Below are 15,710 nucleotides of genomic sequence, written 5' to 3'. Positions count from 1 at the left end.
CCACATTGTTTTTCTCAATGCCTTTAGTTGATTTAAGGATACACAATTCAATGAAGTCTAAGGATTCTGTACTGGTTGAGAATCTTGATTCGTCAATATATTGTGGAAAATTATGATGAAATCAAAACCGAACAGGCATCTGAACAAATTACAACTTTACATCAACAGATTTCCACCACCCACTGTAAGCCTAAATTGAGGGAAACAGATTCTACTATATATACTGATAAATGGTTGGTAAGTTGTTTCTTCATTATTACCTGTAATTCATGCACAAAAACAATCCCAGTTAAGTTGTAATTTGTTCAGATGCCTGTTCGGTTTTGATGAGTCTTAAAACAGGTAATTCTTGCAGTAGGATAGATTTATTGTTGGAAACTCATCAAACATTATTTCATACGCAGATTATTTGTTTATATTTCCACTTCTTATGGGTCCCTGCACACAGCGGTTCAGTTACAAAAGCTGTTAAAATCTCAACTAGCACATCAGAAGCTAAGCGGTTGGTGGGTTAATAATTATATCGAGACTGGTGGGATAAAGGACATCAAATGAGACACCTTTACAGAATACATACCTGTTGGGTTTATGGCAGATCGGGGGTAAAACAAGAAGGCAAGTAATCACGTTGACAAGACTTAGAATTTGGCATATTATGCATCATTATTCCTTCGTTCGTGTTGGAAAACATTACTCTCTGTCGTTTAGTTTTCATTTAAAAGCTTTCTTAAGTAATGGCAGTAATTTTAATTTAATTCACGGTGTTGTGTCTCGTTACGTACAATCTATAGGACTTTTGAGGGGTTATTTAGGTTTCATTTGAAAAAGGAAGCAGTGAGGGATTTATGTCCCAATTCTCTACAGCACACTCCAGTACAGTTAGTGGAGTGTCCACCGTCATTTATACAAACCCCGGCCCTCGTTCTTCACGTTAGCCAATCATTCAAGGGGAAGGCGGAGACTGTTGTGATTGACAGTGGATTAGCCAACCAGCATCCGAATAGACCGTCGCCATTTTGTGGCGTCAGGCAGTTAGTTCGGTGGGCGGGAAATGGAATAGATGGACATATGTACAGACTAATGAGCGAGGGGAATCCAGAGTAGTTGTTTGACTGACATCTGACGGACCCAGTGAGGTTTCGACACTCCAGGACAATCCATTTACACTCCCCACCCCCTCCACCCACACTATCCTAATGTCCCGCCACTGCTGGTCAAAGGGACAATCCGCCCGGGAATAACACCTGGGAGATGAGGCGGTGAATGTGAGGAGCTGGAGCCCGGACCGGAGACACTGCGGCCGCCTCTGCCGTGTGCTCAGGACGCGGCTTTATTAATGACCTGAAGCCCCGAGGTGACCGGATATTTCACCGGCTCATCACCTGATAACGTCTGACCGGCGCAATCCCCACGGAGACAGATTGTGATTACATTAATGAGTTAATATTTAGACCATATGTGGGAGTCAGTTGTTTCAACAAAGGTTGGGATCAATTGAATATGCTGCCAGTGTAAATTTGCCTTGAGACTCGTCACAGCTCCAAATCAGCACACAGCCCCACATATACATTAAGTGCAAGAATCATTTCAGGAAATGGCTGTCTCCATTAATAAAAATCAAAAACAGAGGTCAAAGTTCATATTGCATTTATTATTGAAGTCTGTATAAAGGGAAAAACCATGAGATTTGTAACACCTCGAAATCCACCGGTTCCCCCAAGTCAGTGTTCAGCCCCGAATCCGCCAACACACCCACTCTTCACATATCTGCAAATCGGTGTGCACCCACAAATCTGTGCTCACCGAAAAACCCACATTCAACCCTCCAGTCAGTGTGCACCCCAAAGCAACCGACACACCTGTTACCAGCTCCTGTTTCCTTAACTCTGAGTGTCACTTTCAGAGGCTGGAGCTGGTTTCTGAGTGACAGCCGAAGAGAGAGAGAATATTTAAGAACTGTGTTCACAAAACAGCTGCCTCCTCCTGAAAAGTAGCAAGAACAAAGTTTAAATTTCAAACACACGTCCACATGCATAGTCCCCATATTCCAGTTGACATCCCCTTAAATCTACGCTCCTTCCCAAACCATCCTCACTCCGGTGTCAGTGGGTGCCCGCAAATCCACCAACACCCCCATATTCACTGACAAACCCCTATGTCTGCGCAAATCCCTGTACACCACATATTCGCCAAAACATTTCTAAGTCAGCGCAATCCTCAAATCTGTGTGCACCCCTAAATCCGTACTCAGCCCGAACCTGCCAACAGGCACAAATCTACCAACGTAGCCCGACTTGTGCGCACTCCAAACCCGCTGGCTCCACCACATCTACATTAGATTATCCCAAAGCAAGAATCATTTCAACCAGATCTCAAAATATCTGCCTCCAATTTCAAAATATAGCAAGAACAGAGGGCGAAGTTCAGGTTGCATTTATTATTAAACAATATACCAATGAAACAACCTCGAGATAAAAAACACTTAAAAATCCACCGGGATTCCCATATCTGCAAATCTGTGTGCACTCCCAAATCTGTGCACTTCCGCAAACCCTAAATCAGTGTGCACCCCCAAATCAGTGTGCATCGACAAATCCATGCGCACCCAAACATACCGGCACCCCGAAATCCACCGACATACCCAGATCTGTGCGCACCCCAAACCCGCTGACATCCCACATGCACAATAGATTATGACAGAGCAAGAATGATTACAAACACTTCACAGAATAGCTGCCTCCAAGTTCAAATTTCATAGTGCATTTGTTCTTGAAGTATCTATAAATGAAACAGCCTTGAGATTCATTACACCCTAAATCGAAGGACTCCCCAAATCCGCTGAGACACCCAAATCTGTGCGCAGCCCTAAATACTCCCAAATCCCCGTGCACCCTCAAATGCCCAAAGCAGTGTGACCCCCAAATTCACAGAAACCCCAAAATCCATATTCACCAATATACCCTGAAACCTTCGCACATCCGCAAATCAATGTACAGACCCATTTCCATGTGAACCCCCAAACCCGCTGACATCCCCACAAGCACACTAGATTATCCCAGAGCAAGAACTATTTCAAACAGTTCACAAAATAGCTGCCTCCTTCTTAAAACGTTCAAAATGTAAACTGCAGTCATTTTTTTAAAGTATTTCTGTATGTCTGTGTGTTTATATGCTTCTTCATATGTGTCTGTCCGTCTTTTCATGTGTCTGTGTGTGTTTGTGTCAGAGACCAGCTCGCAGACGGCTCTCGGTCTTTGTCGTGACGGCGTAGCTACTGAGAACACACGGCTATCCCGTCTGCTCCACATCCCCTCCCCCGCCTCTTCTGTAGCACACAGAAAGGGAACAAACTGGCCTCTCCCGGAAACCACAAGCCTACACCTTCCAAGAAAACATTGTCACTGTCCAAACAACGAAGAGTTGTACAACATCAGACAATTCACTGTGCGAGTCAACCGTCATCACAGTGCGGGGTGGCGGATGTGGGGACGGGTGGGGGGGGTGGCCGGGAAAACGAGCTGCAGTAAAGGAGGAATTGGGGAGAAGGCGAGAGGCAGGCGAAGCGTTGGGTAGAAAGGGAGAAAGAGACAACAAGGGAAAGGAGGAGGGAGTGTGTAGGGTAGTGAGGAATGTGCTGACGACAACGGTGTGTCAGTGGGGAAGGAAACGGATGAAGAGAGGAGAAAGTGTGTGGAAGAGAGGAAAACAGGTGAGGGGAGGAAGAGAAAGGATGAGGAAGTGGGAGACAAGAGATGGAGAGAAAGAGATGGTGAGGGAACGGGGAAGCAGAAGTGGCAAAAGTGGGAAGATGTGAAAATGGGGGCAGGAGAGTGGGGAGAGTTTGAGCCAAAGAGGAGGAAAGAGATACTTTTGGGAAGTGGGGTGAACGCCAATGTGAAGTTGAAGGGAGTGTGTGTGTGTGTGTGTGTGTGTGTGTGTGTGTGTGTGTGTGTGTGTGTGTGTGTGTGTGTGTGTGTGTGTGTGTGTGTGCGTGCGTGCGTGCGTGCGTGCGTGCGTGCGTGTGTGTGTGTGTGTGTACGTACCTACCTGTTTGCAAGTGGGTGTCTGTGTTTGTTTGTTTTCAACAACTTTACAATCCCTGGCTCTGATCGCCACACTCTGACCATGGATATCCAGTATCAATTCACTTCTGTCCCCAGCAGGAAATACGGAAAGCACATCGCTTGCTTCCCGACAACAGCCCCAACCAATTGCCCTTCATCGACACTTTATTTGGAGTCAGAGAGCACTATAACAAACAAGCAAACCCTTTTTCCCATTTAATCCGTACCGAATTGTTATTCTGCCGATTCCCATAACCGCAGCTGGACCATGGCCCTCAATACCCCTTCCGTCCATGTACCGATCCAAACTTCTCTGCAATGAAATCCATAACTTCCACTGACAGCTCTTCCCCCACCCTCACCACCCTCTGAGTGAAGGAATTCCCACTGAGGTTCCTCTTAAATATTTCACCTTTCACCCTTAAACTGCGACCTCCAGTTCCCATCTCACCCAAACTCAGAGGAAAAATCCTGCCTGCATTTACCCTGTCAACAACACTCATAATTTTGTATAAATCTGCGAAATCCCCCTTCATTTTCCAACACTAAAGGGAATAAAGTCGTCAGCTTTTCCTAAAGCTCAAGTCCTCAAGTCCCAGCAAACGTATTGTAAATTTTCTCTGCACTCTTTCAATGTTGTTGATAACTTTCCTTCAGGCCAGTAACAAAAACTACACACAATACTCCAGATTAGGCCTGACCAATGCAGTAAAGCCGAAACAGGGGATAACTTTACTGCACCACAACACAATCTCAAAGCCTGTGCTTGTTTCACACCCAAACATAATAAAGTTGAAGCTGAAGCTGATCTATAAACCACAACTATAATCAAGAACAGATCTAATTAAACAAATGAGATTGGTCAACATATACTTTCATATAACACCCTAGAATACCCGCAGGGATAACTGAGCATTTTTAATGTTTCTTTATATTCATCAATTATTTTCTTATCCGGTGCTTCCATGTCAGCTTATTATCCGTGCACATGCCTGGAAATCTTACCACTGACACCTTTTAAGGAGTTTGACCATATCAGTTCCTATCATTTCCAATCAAGTGCAGGTTCATTAATCCTGTCTGTAAAACACATAACTTGTCCCATCTATTTGCCGACTTTTCGACCTTATTAATTGCGAATGCATCCTATATACAGTAAAATTGAAATTTCTACCTCTAATCCATAAACCTCCATCATCTGCATACAGTGATTTACACACTCCAAAACCTGTCTCAGAGAAAAATATTATGAATTATAAAATAATAAATACTGCCTGTGGGATCCCAATCTCTATCTCATAACAACCTGAATATATCTTTTCCATCCATACCTGACACAAAACATTCAATTAAAACAATTCAAAGTTAGATAATAGCCCCTCCATCCACATTTCCACAATTTCATAAAATTTCTTTCCTTCCATAAATACCATCTGCCTTTTGAATAGTAAAAATACTGCTGTTACAACATCTATATTTAACTGGCTTTACTAATACCATCTTCCAAATATAAAAATGAATTCAATGTCATACTTGCCCATCCATACCTTTACAAGACGTACAAATAGAAACAATCAGAAAAAATTGTACAATAGCCCTTTCAATTGCATTTACAAATATTAATCAAAAGTCAATCCTTCAATAAATATTATTTGCCTTTTCAATATCAAAAATATTGCTATTACAATATCTTTATTTAACTGTACGTTCCTAATATGATCTTCCAAACCCAAACTGATTCCAATGTTATTTAAGGCAGAGATTGCTAAGTATCTGAGTAGCCAGGCTATCAAAGGTTATGCTGAGAAGGCGGGGGAGTGGGACTAAATGGGAGAATGGATCAGCTCATGATAAAATGGCAGAGCAGACTCGATGGGCCGAATGACCGACTTCTGCTCCTTTGTCTGATGGTCTTATTCTACCGTTCCAAATTCCCCTCTGATAAAACGTGAAATTACCTCTTTTATCGAAAATATAATTCAAACACTCGATTACCATACATTCCACAAGTTTACATAAATGAGACTTTAATGATATTGGCCTACAAGAAGGAGGATCAGACGGGGAGATCCACGTTTTAGAATGGGAACTACTACAACCATGTTCCATGAGAAGAGTAGATGGCCAAACCTCCAAATACGATTCAGGAAGTTAATATTTTCACAAAAGAAAATTACACACATACCTGTTGAATCAAGATCTTCTGCAAGTTCATGATACATTTTATTCCCATTCACAACACTATACTCTGCCCCTTTCCTTATAAAACTGACAACACCACCCCTCTACCAACTAACCTGTCAAGCCAAACGACAATATAATCCTGCACAGGAATAAAACTTAAAATATGCAGGTTTCCTGAACAGATATAACATCGGAAGAAACTGACAAATCAGAAATAAACTGCTAAAAGTGTTGACCATGTAAAATCAGGCTTCTTGCATTTCACTTCAATATTTCAATCCCATTCCATATCTTCACAAGTAGACTGGGATGCAGAAACCCCCACAAATCAGAGCTTCATTTACAGCTTACCACATAACACCAGTTACACCTAGATACCTTTCTGCAGCTTTCACAATAATTTTAATTTCCTCAGCAGAATGAGATGTCTGATCAGTACAATTCACCACATCGGTTATAAACATCACAAACTTCATTTTATCCAGCAGTGAAGTATCTTTGGTGAGAGAACTGTGATGCCGGCATATATCCACTGACGTCACAGTCTGTTCTCTGAGTGGGATCGCTTTATCCAGTTTACCTGCTCTGCTTGCTGTACTTGTCCTTGAACAGGCCCTTCTGCTCACTGTGTTGTTCTGAACCCATTGAACTGGTCACTTCATGCCTTACTAAACCAATCCCTTCTGCCTACACAAGGAACACATCCCTCCATTCTCCACACATTCACGTGGTATCTAATAGCCTCTTTCACATCTGCCTCCACCACCACCCGATATTCACTCCAGACACCCACCACTATGGGAATGAAAAACAAAACTTGAAACGCAAATCTCCTTTAAACATCCTGAGTCAGGTTTTTAGCATCATTGTCTTTTCTAATTGTTTTTTTTTACAGCAGCTATGCAGAGAAAAGATACAAAATTACACTAAATTACAAAATACTTCAATAGTGCAAAAAGGTCCAATGAGGGTGTGTTCCCCCTTTCTCCTGAAGTGCATGCCCACTGGCATTGGACATTTCCTCCTTAGAGAAAAAATCCCGGCTGTCCACTCTGTCTGTGTCTCTCACATTCCTGTAAACGTCTGTCAGACCTCCCTCAGCCTCTGCCACTCAGGAGAAAATTCCCCGAGATTGTCCGGTCTCACTTTATCCAGGCAGCATCCTGTTAAGCCTCTTCCACTCACCACCCAAAACCTCAGCATTATTCCTGCATTCGAATGCAGTTCTCCAGATGTGGTTAAACTAGAGATTTATACAACTGCAACATAACTGCCTGACAATGGAACCACTATCTGGGAGTTATGAACTCGGATTCCAAGATCCCCCTGTAGATCAACACAGTCCAATCTCGCCCCATGAATACAACAGCAACGAGATAATGCTGAGGCTTTATAAGACAATAGTCAGGCCGCGTTAGACCCCATATCTCAGGCAGTATGTGTTGTCATTGCAGAGAGTCCAGAGGAGGTTCAGAAAGGTGATTTCGGGAATGAAGGGGTTAAAATATGAGGAGCACTTGGCAGCTTTGACCCTGTGCTCACTGGAACTCAGAAAAATGCGGGGGCATCTCATTGAAACCTACCGAATGTTGAAAGGACTGGATAAGGTGGATGTGGAGAAGGTATTTCCTGTGGTGGGGCACAGCCACAAAGTTGAGGGGCCACCTTTTCAAACAGAGGTAAGCAGCTTATTTGTTTTATTAGCCAAGGTGTATTGGATCTGTGGAATGCTCTGCCACAGACTGCGGTGGAGGCCGAGTGTCTGGGTCTATTCAAGGCGGCAGTTGATCGTTTCCTGATCGGTCAGGGCATCAAAGGATATGGCGGGAGGTCAGATATCTGGAATTGAGTGCGATCTGGGATCAGCCATGATGGAAAGGTGGCTGACTCAATGGGATGAAAGGCCTAATTCTGTTCCTATGCCTTATGGACTTATGAACACAAGCCCCCTCAATCATGATGAATCTCCTCTGCACTCTTCCAGCACAAAACATTCTTTGTACAGAATGCTAAGCGGAACTGAATGTAACTTTTCAAGAACGTTGTCAAGTCAGGCAGCATCTGTTCAGGGGAATAGAGTCGATGGTTGGGACAGAACCCCTCCCTTACGGTACTAACAGGCCCTTCGGCCCAACCTTTCCATGCTGTCCTCCCGTCCATTTAAACTAATTCCTCTGCCTGTCTTTGACACAGAACACAGAAATCTACAGCACATTACAGGCTCTTCAGCCCACAATGTTGCACCGACCATGTAACCTACTCTAGAGACTGCCTAGGATTTCCTGATCGTATATCCCTCTATGTTTCTAAGCTCCATGAACCTATCTGAGATTCTCTTAAAATATCCTATTGTATCCACCTCCACCATCGCTGCAGGCAGTGCATTCCATGCCCCACCACTCAAGAAACTTCCCCCTGACATTCCCTCAGTACCGACTTCCAAGCAGCTTAAAACTACGTCCCCTCGTGTTAGTCACTTCAAGCCTGGGAAAATGCCTCTGGTTATCCACATGGTCAAAGCCTCTCATCATCTTATTACAATTACTTATGTACAGGTTAGGAGAAATATAGCTTCAACATCTCCTCACAGCTCTTGAACTCAAACCCACGGTTGATGAAGGCCATCACACCAGACGCCTTCCTAACAACACTGCCAATCTCCACAGCAGCTTTGAATGTCGTATGGACATGGACCCCAAGATCTCTCTGACCCTCCACACTGCCAAGAGTCTTACCATTAATATTATATTCTGTGTTCAAATTTGACCTGCAGAAATGAATCTCTTCATCTGTGTTGAACTCCATCTGCCACTTCCCAGTTCTGCATCCGAGGCGAGGAAATAGATTGCTGAGCCTCTGGCTAGGATCATTACGTCCTCATTGTCCACGGGAATGGTACCGGAGCATTGGAGGGAGGTGAATGTTGTTCCCTTGTTCAAAAAGGGTAGTAGGGATAGTTTGGATAATTATAGACCATTGAGCCTTACATCTCTCTTTTAATTTAATTTTTTATTGAAGGCACGACACAGTACAGAAAAAGTAATGCATTACATTTTCCTCCATTTTGTTTTTATACCTTACCCCGAAACAACACCACAACGTCATCAGTGGGGCCTTCTGGGAGCTGTAGTCATTGTTCCTCGCTCGCTCCCTGTCAAAGCATGTTTCGTCAGCCACCACAGACGTCACCGAAACAGACCCACCGAGGCGCGAAGGGGAATCACACCCGTCCTTGTGGGCGCCGAGGCCGGCGACACCGACAGAAGCGAATCGCTGAACTCCGCCATGGCGATGGACTGGAAGAGGAGTGGCTGTGCATGGGCCGATTTCTTCCAGCCTATCGTAGCTCGGACCTTACACTGACCCCTGCTGTCATTGGCTGTAGTGCATGTCGCTCAAATGGGAACTCGGAGAGTGATTAGTTTATGTGAACGTCAGTCAGCCTTTCTGTCTTCATGAGTTTGGATTTGGATTGAAAACGGGACAGGAAGCAAATTGGGAGAAATGTGAGTTTTTATGTGATGGTGCATCAGTCTCCGAGTGACATTATTAACAATAAAAGGGCAAAGGCCGTGGTGAGGAAGTAGGTGATTTACTGGAGGTTATATGGAGATAATATTGGAAGGGATATCAAACTTGGAATTGTTTGGGATATGATTTAGAAAATGAGGGGATTTGTGCGGATCATAATATTCCAGTATTGATTAATGAGGGAAAAATGATTGTTACTGAAACAGGGAAGGTTGTGTTACTGGCTGGGTCATTTGCTGAGATTCAAAATCAGGATAATTTAAGTGAAGAAGGTAAACAATGTAGGGATATGTTTTTCAGTGAATACCCTGATGTGCTGGAAGTCAGCTGTAGCAATGATAGTATCACTGATGGAGAGATTTATTTGTATGAATTTAAGAAGTCTATTAATAATGCAGGACAGGTGTCCCCGGGAAAGAGTAATATTTGAAATTGTAATTGTATATAATTCTCTTCTGTGAAAATATTAAATGTTTGAAATGTGCATCTACGGTCCTCATGGAAATTGGAAATAGTAGTGCCAATTCTAAAACCTGGCAGATCCCCATTTGATCCTTCTTGTTAAGGGCCTATATCGTGAATGTCTCATTTATGTAAACTTATGGAATGTATGGTAATCAAGCGCTTGAGTTATATTTTGGAAAGAGTGGTGATAAAGTGTTTTATTAGAGTGGATTTTGGAAGGGTGAAATGACATTAAATTCAGTTTTAGGTTTGGAAGATGATATTCGGAAAGCACAATTAAATAAAGATGTTGTAATAGCAGTATTTCTTCATACTGAAAATTGAAATGATATGGCAGGAAGGAGTTTTGATTAAATTATGGAAATTTGGAGTGAGGGGAGATTGTATAATTTTTCTGAGTTTTTTTTTGGATGGACTGTCCAAATACCGGTCGGCATGTTATGTTTGTGTTTCTATGAGATAGAGAATGGGATCCCACAGGGCAGTATTTGTAGCCCTTCATTATTTAATGTTATGATTAATGATAATTTCTCTGAGATGGGATACCCTGGGTAAATCACAATATACAGATGACATAACTTTATAGATTAGAGGTATCAATTGCAATTTACAATTAATAAGTCAAACAGTGGGCAGATTGATGAGGATTTTAAGCTTTCAGTCGTTAAAACACATTACATGGTTTACAAACCGCATTAATAGACTTGCACTTGATTTTAAATTATATGATTAATATCTTGAGGAAGTGTCAGTGGTAAGATTTCTCAGTATGTGGATGGATAATAAGCTGATGTGGAAGCACCTATCAGTAAAATAATTGATAAATGTAAAGGAGCTTTAAATCTCCTCTGACATCTATGTGGGTATTCTTGGGTGCAACATGAAAATCTTTGTTGACCAATTATATTTGTTTAATTTGCTCTGTTCTTGATTATGTCTGTGTGGCTTATGGATCAGCTTCATCTTCAAATTAAAAATGTTTGTATGTGGTACAATTACAGGCTTTAAGATTGTTTTCTGGTGCAGTAATGTTGTCTCCTGTTCTGGCTTTACTGATTGCAATGGGACAATTGCCCTCAAAGTAACAGAGGTTCAAGTTGATGTCTCGGCCCGAAACGTCGACAGTGCTTCTCCCTACAGATGCTGCCTGGCCTGCTGTGTTCCACCAGCATTTTGTGTGTGTTGCTAGAGGTTCAAGTTGATGTCAACATTCTGGATTAATTTCAGAGGGCAAGGAAATGATCATCCTGTGTGCTGGCGAACGGTTGGGGACATCACAAGAAGAGTGTTTTTTGTTTTGGGTGGCTGGGTTCTTATCACGCTGGGAGTATGGGTGTATTTGATGATACAATATGTCCCACTGTAGCTTTCTTTGTAACCCCACCTTGTTTTTTCCAATGACTTCAGTTGATTTTAGGTTACACGATCAGATTCATTTCTGCCTGAGAGTCTGTTGGTTCATCAGTATATTAATGAGTTATTATCATACAGTAACCATTTTTACAGATAAATCCAAAGATAAGTTAACCGGGGATGTTGGTGTGGCTGTATTTGTGTGCCTGAATTGCAGGTAATGATAAAGAAATGACTCATGTCATTTATCAGCATAGAAAGAAGAATTCTTTGCCAACAGTATAGGCTTGCAGTGGGTGGAGGAAATTGGTCCTTATAATTTGCTCAGAATACATTTCGGTTTTGATGAGTCTTAAACAGGTCATTCTGGCAGTAGGTCAGATTGACTGTTGGAAACTTGTCAAACGGTATTTCATATATAAAGTTTGATTTATATGTCTGCACATCATGGGCCCTGCACATCACACTGTTGAGGGAAATGATGGGGTTGACTGTTTAACACCAAAAGCTGTTAAATGTTAAGCTGTGGATATAGACCTTCCACTTAGCAAATTAGAAGCTATAAAGAGTTGGTAGTGTTAAGAATTAGGGGCTTATGGCAAGACGTAGGATAATGGACATAAGGACAGACACCTTTACAGAATACATAAACCTGTTGGGTTTATAGAAGAAGGGCTTAAAACAAGGGAAGGAATGATATTGACATGACATAGAAATGTCCACACTATGCTTAATTATGCCTTGTATCTAATTGGAAAACTTCATTCTGTGTCGTGTACATTTTGTCATTATGAAACTGTCGAAACACATACAATTTCAATGTGAAGCGTATAAGGCTGAAGAAAAATCAAATGCAGTCTTCAGTACAATCTTTGCGAGGGTAGATAGTTTTCAGATAAAAACTTAATTAAATTATGGGACTGACTTTAATTTAATTCATAGTTTGAGCTGGAAAAGGCATGTAAGAATTGTGTTAAACCTAAGGAAATGACATATAGGGTAGCAAAGGTGAGTGGGATGTTGGATTATTGGGATTCTCTTAAAATCCAACAAAAGGCAACGAAAAAAGCCATAAGAATGGTCAAGCCGAAATATGAGGGCAAACTGGCCAATAATATAAATCAGGATACTAAAAGTTTAGTTTTCAGTTACATGAAGAGTGAAAGGGAGATGAGAGTTGAACTGGACCACTGGAAAATGATGCTGGTGAAGTAGTAATGGGGGACAAAGAAATGGCAGATGAACTTAAGGAACAATCTTCACTGTCTTTTCCGGTCAGCACCGCCCCCACTTGTCCCATTTAACCTGTCTCATTACGGGTGGACTTTAGGACCCGGGGGAGTTCAGGACCCGCCGCCTGCAGCTGCTGCTGAATCCCTGGTGTTTCTGTTCGGTTGACGGATGCGGTGAACGAGTTAAAATTAATCGATCGACAATTCTCATCTCGTGTTTATTTCACTCCATAGAACCATAGAACACTACAGCACAGAAAACAGGCCATTTGGCGCTTCTAGTCTGTGCGGAAACTTTATTCCGCTCGTCCCATTGACCTGCACCCAGTCCGTAACCCTCCAGACCTCTCCCATCCAGGTATCTATCCAATTTATTCTTAAAACTTAAGAGTGAGCCTGCATTTACCACGTCAGATGGCAGCTCGTTCCACACTCCCACCACTCTCTGAGTGAAGAAGTTCCTCCTCATGTTCCCCCTAAACCTTTCCCCATTCTCCCTAAAGCCATGTCCTCCCGTTTTTATCTTTCCTAATCTACGTGGAAAGAACCTACTCACATTTACTGTCTATACCCCTCATAATTTTATATACCTCTATCAAATCCCCCCTCATTCTTCTATGCTCCAAAGAATAAAGTCCTAACCTGTTCAATCTTTCCCTGTAACTCAACTCCTGAAGACCTGGCAACATCCTAGTAAATCTTCTCTGCAGTCTTTCAATCTTACTGATATCCTTCCTATAGTTAGGTGAGCAGAACTGCAAATAATACTCCAAATTTGTCCTCACCAATGTCTTATACAATCTCGCAATAACATCCCAACTCCTGTACTCAGTACTTTGATTTATGAATGCCTGGATGCCAAAAGCCTTCCTTACAACCCTGTTAACCTGTGACGCCACTTTCAGGGAATTGTGTACCTGAACTCCCAGATCCCTTTGTTTCTCCGCACTCTTCAGTTCCCTACCATTTACTGTGTATGTCCTACCTTGGTTTGTCCTTCCAAAATGCAACACCTCACGCTTGTCTGCATTAAATTCCATCTGTCATTTTCTGGCCCATTTTTCCAGTTGGTCCAGATCCCTGTGCAAGCTTTGAATGCCTTCCTCGCTGTCCACAACGCCTCCAATCTTGGTGTCAACAGCAAAATTTCTGATCCAATTGACCACATCTATATCATTGATATGGACAACAAACAACAATGGTCCCAGCACAGATCCCTGAGGCACACCACTAGTCACAGGCCTCCAGTCTGAAAAGCAATCATCCACTACCACTCTCTGTCTTCTCCCACACAGCCAATTTCGAATCCAGTTTACAACCTCTCCATGGATACCTAGTGTCTGAACCTTCTGAATTAACCTCCCATGTGGGACCTTGTCAAAGGCCTTACTAAAGTTCATGTAGGCAACATCCACAGCCTTTCCTTCATCTACTTTCTTGGTAACCTCCTCAAAAAATTCTACAATAGTTGTTAAACACGATCTACCACGCACAAAGCCATACTAACTATCCTTAATCACCTTTGGCTGTCCAAATACTTGTAAATCCGATCTCTCTGAACATCTTACAATAATTTACATACTACTGTTGTCAGGCACACTGGCCTGTAATTACCTGGTTTACTATTGGAGCCTTTTTTAAACAACGGAACAACATGAGCTACCCTCCAATCCTCCGGCACTGCATCCGTGGCTGAGGACATTTTAAATATTTCTGTCAGGGCCCCTGCAACTTCTACACTCGTCTCTCTCAAGGTCCGGGTAACTGTCAAGTCAGGCCTGGGGGATTTATCTACCTTTATTCGCTGTAAGGCAGCAAGCACCTCCTCCTCTTCAATCTACAAATGTTCCATGACACTACTGCTTGTTTCCCTTCCTTCCATATACACTATGCCAGTTTCCTGAGTAAATACTGATGCAAAAAAACTGTTTAAGATCTCCCCCATCTCGTGAGACTCCACACATAGACGACCACTCTGATCTTCTAGGGGACCAATTTTGTCCTTTACTGTCCTTTTACTCTTAAACTCACAAACTCCAAGTCATCTAGCCCTATTACAGTTTGGGAGTCCCAGTCAATATGTGGAATGTTAAAATCCCCTATTACAACTTCCTGTTTCTTACATCGGTCTACTATCTTTATACAGATTTGCTCCTCCAATTCTCTCTGACTATTGGGCGGTCTATAATACACCCCTATTAGTGTGGTCACACCTTTCCCGTTCCTCAGCTACACCCATATGGCCTCTGTAGACAAGCCCTCCGGGCTGTCCTGTCTACGCACACCTGTGATATTTTCCCTGACTAGTAATGCCACTCCTCCCTCTTTCATCCCTCCCCCTCTATCACGTCTGAAACAACAAATAATTCTATCATGTATAAACCTTAGGTTGGAGGTTTTCTTTTTGCATTAATGTATTAAAAATAAATTATGCATTCTACCAATGGAACCTCTTACTAAAGGATTCATATTCAAAATACTATCCAACAAATCAGATTCTTGCATATATGGGAACTTCGATAATTATTTTTGTAAAAAATATCTAACCTGAAGATATTGCAGTAAGTGTGTATGAGAGAGAGAATATTTGCTAATTACTCTTCAAAAGTCATCAATCGACCATCACAAAATAAATGAAAATAAAAATAAATAAATACAAAAGTACAGATCCCTTAATCACTAAAGATTAAACAAGTTTGGGAGAGAGAACTTAATATGACCTTTGTTAATGAAGATGGTCCATTCTTCTTTAATATGTGCCAATCAGTGTTTAATTCAATTTAAAATTGTTCACTGTTACTATTTAACAAAGGAGAGACTATCCAAAATATTTCCAAACATAGACAATTATTGCGATAGGTGTAAAACTGAAGTAGCCACT

General features: G+C 42.1%; 1 long non-coding RNA gene across 1 annotated transcript; it reads right to left on the bottom strand.

The window, feature by feature from the left end:
• Window positions 1–1,632: 1,632 nt before the first annotated feature.
• On the bottom strand, window positions 1,633–9,088 carry LOC140716702 (uncharacterized). Its single transcript, XR_012096358.1, has 2 exons — window positions 8,984–9,088; window positions 1,633–1,983 (listed from the first exon to the last, which is right to left on the bottom strand). It is a non-coding gene; the product is annotated as an uncharacterized lncRNA (long non-coding RNA).
• Between the last annotated feature and the right edge of the window lie 6,622 nt (window positions 9,089–15,710).

This window comes from Hemitrygon akajei, chromosome 26 (genome assembly GCF_048418815.1).
Source record: "Hemitrygon akajei chromosome 26, sHemAka1.3, whole genome shotgun sequence".
NCBI lineage: Eukaryota > Metazoa > Chordata > Chondrichthyes > Myliobatiformes > Dasyatidae > Hemitrygon > Hemitrygon akajei.
This window is presented reverse-complemented; position numbering and strand designations above follow the sequence as displayed.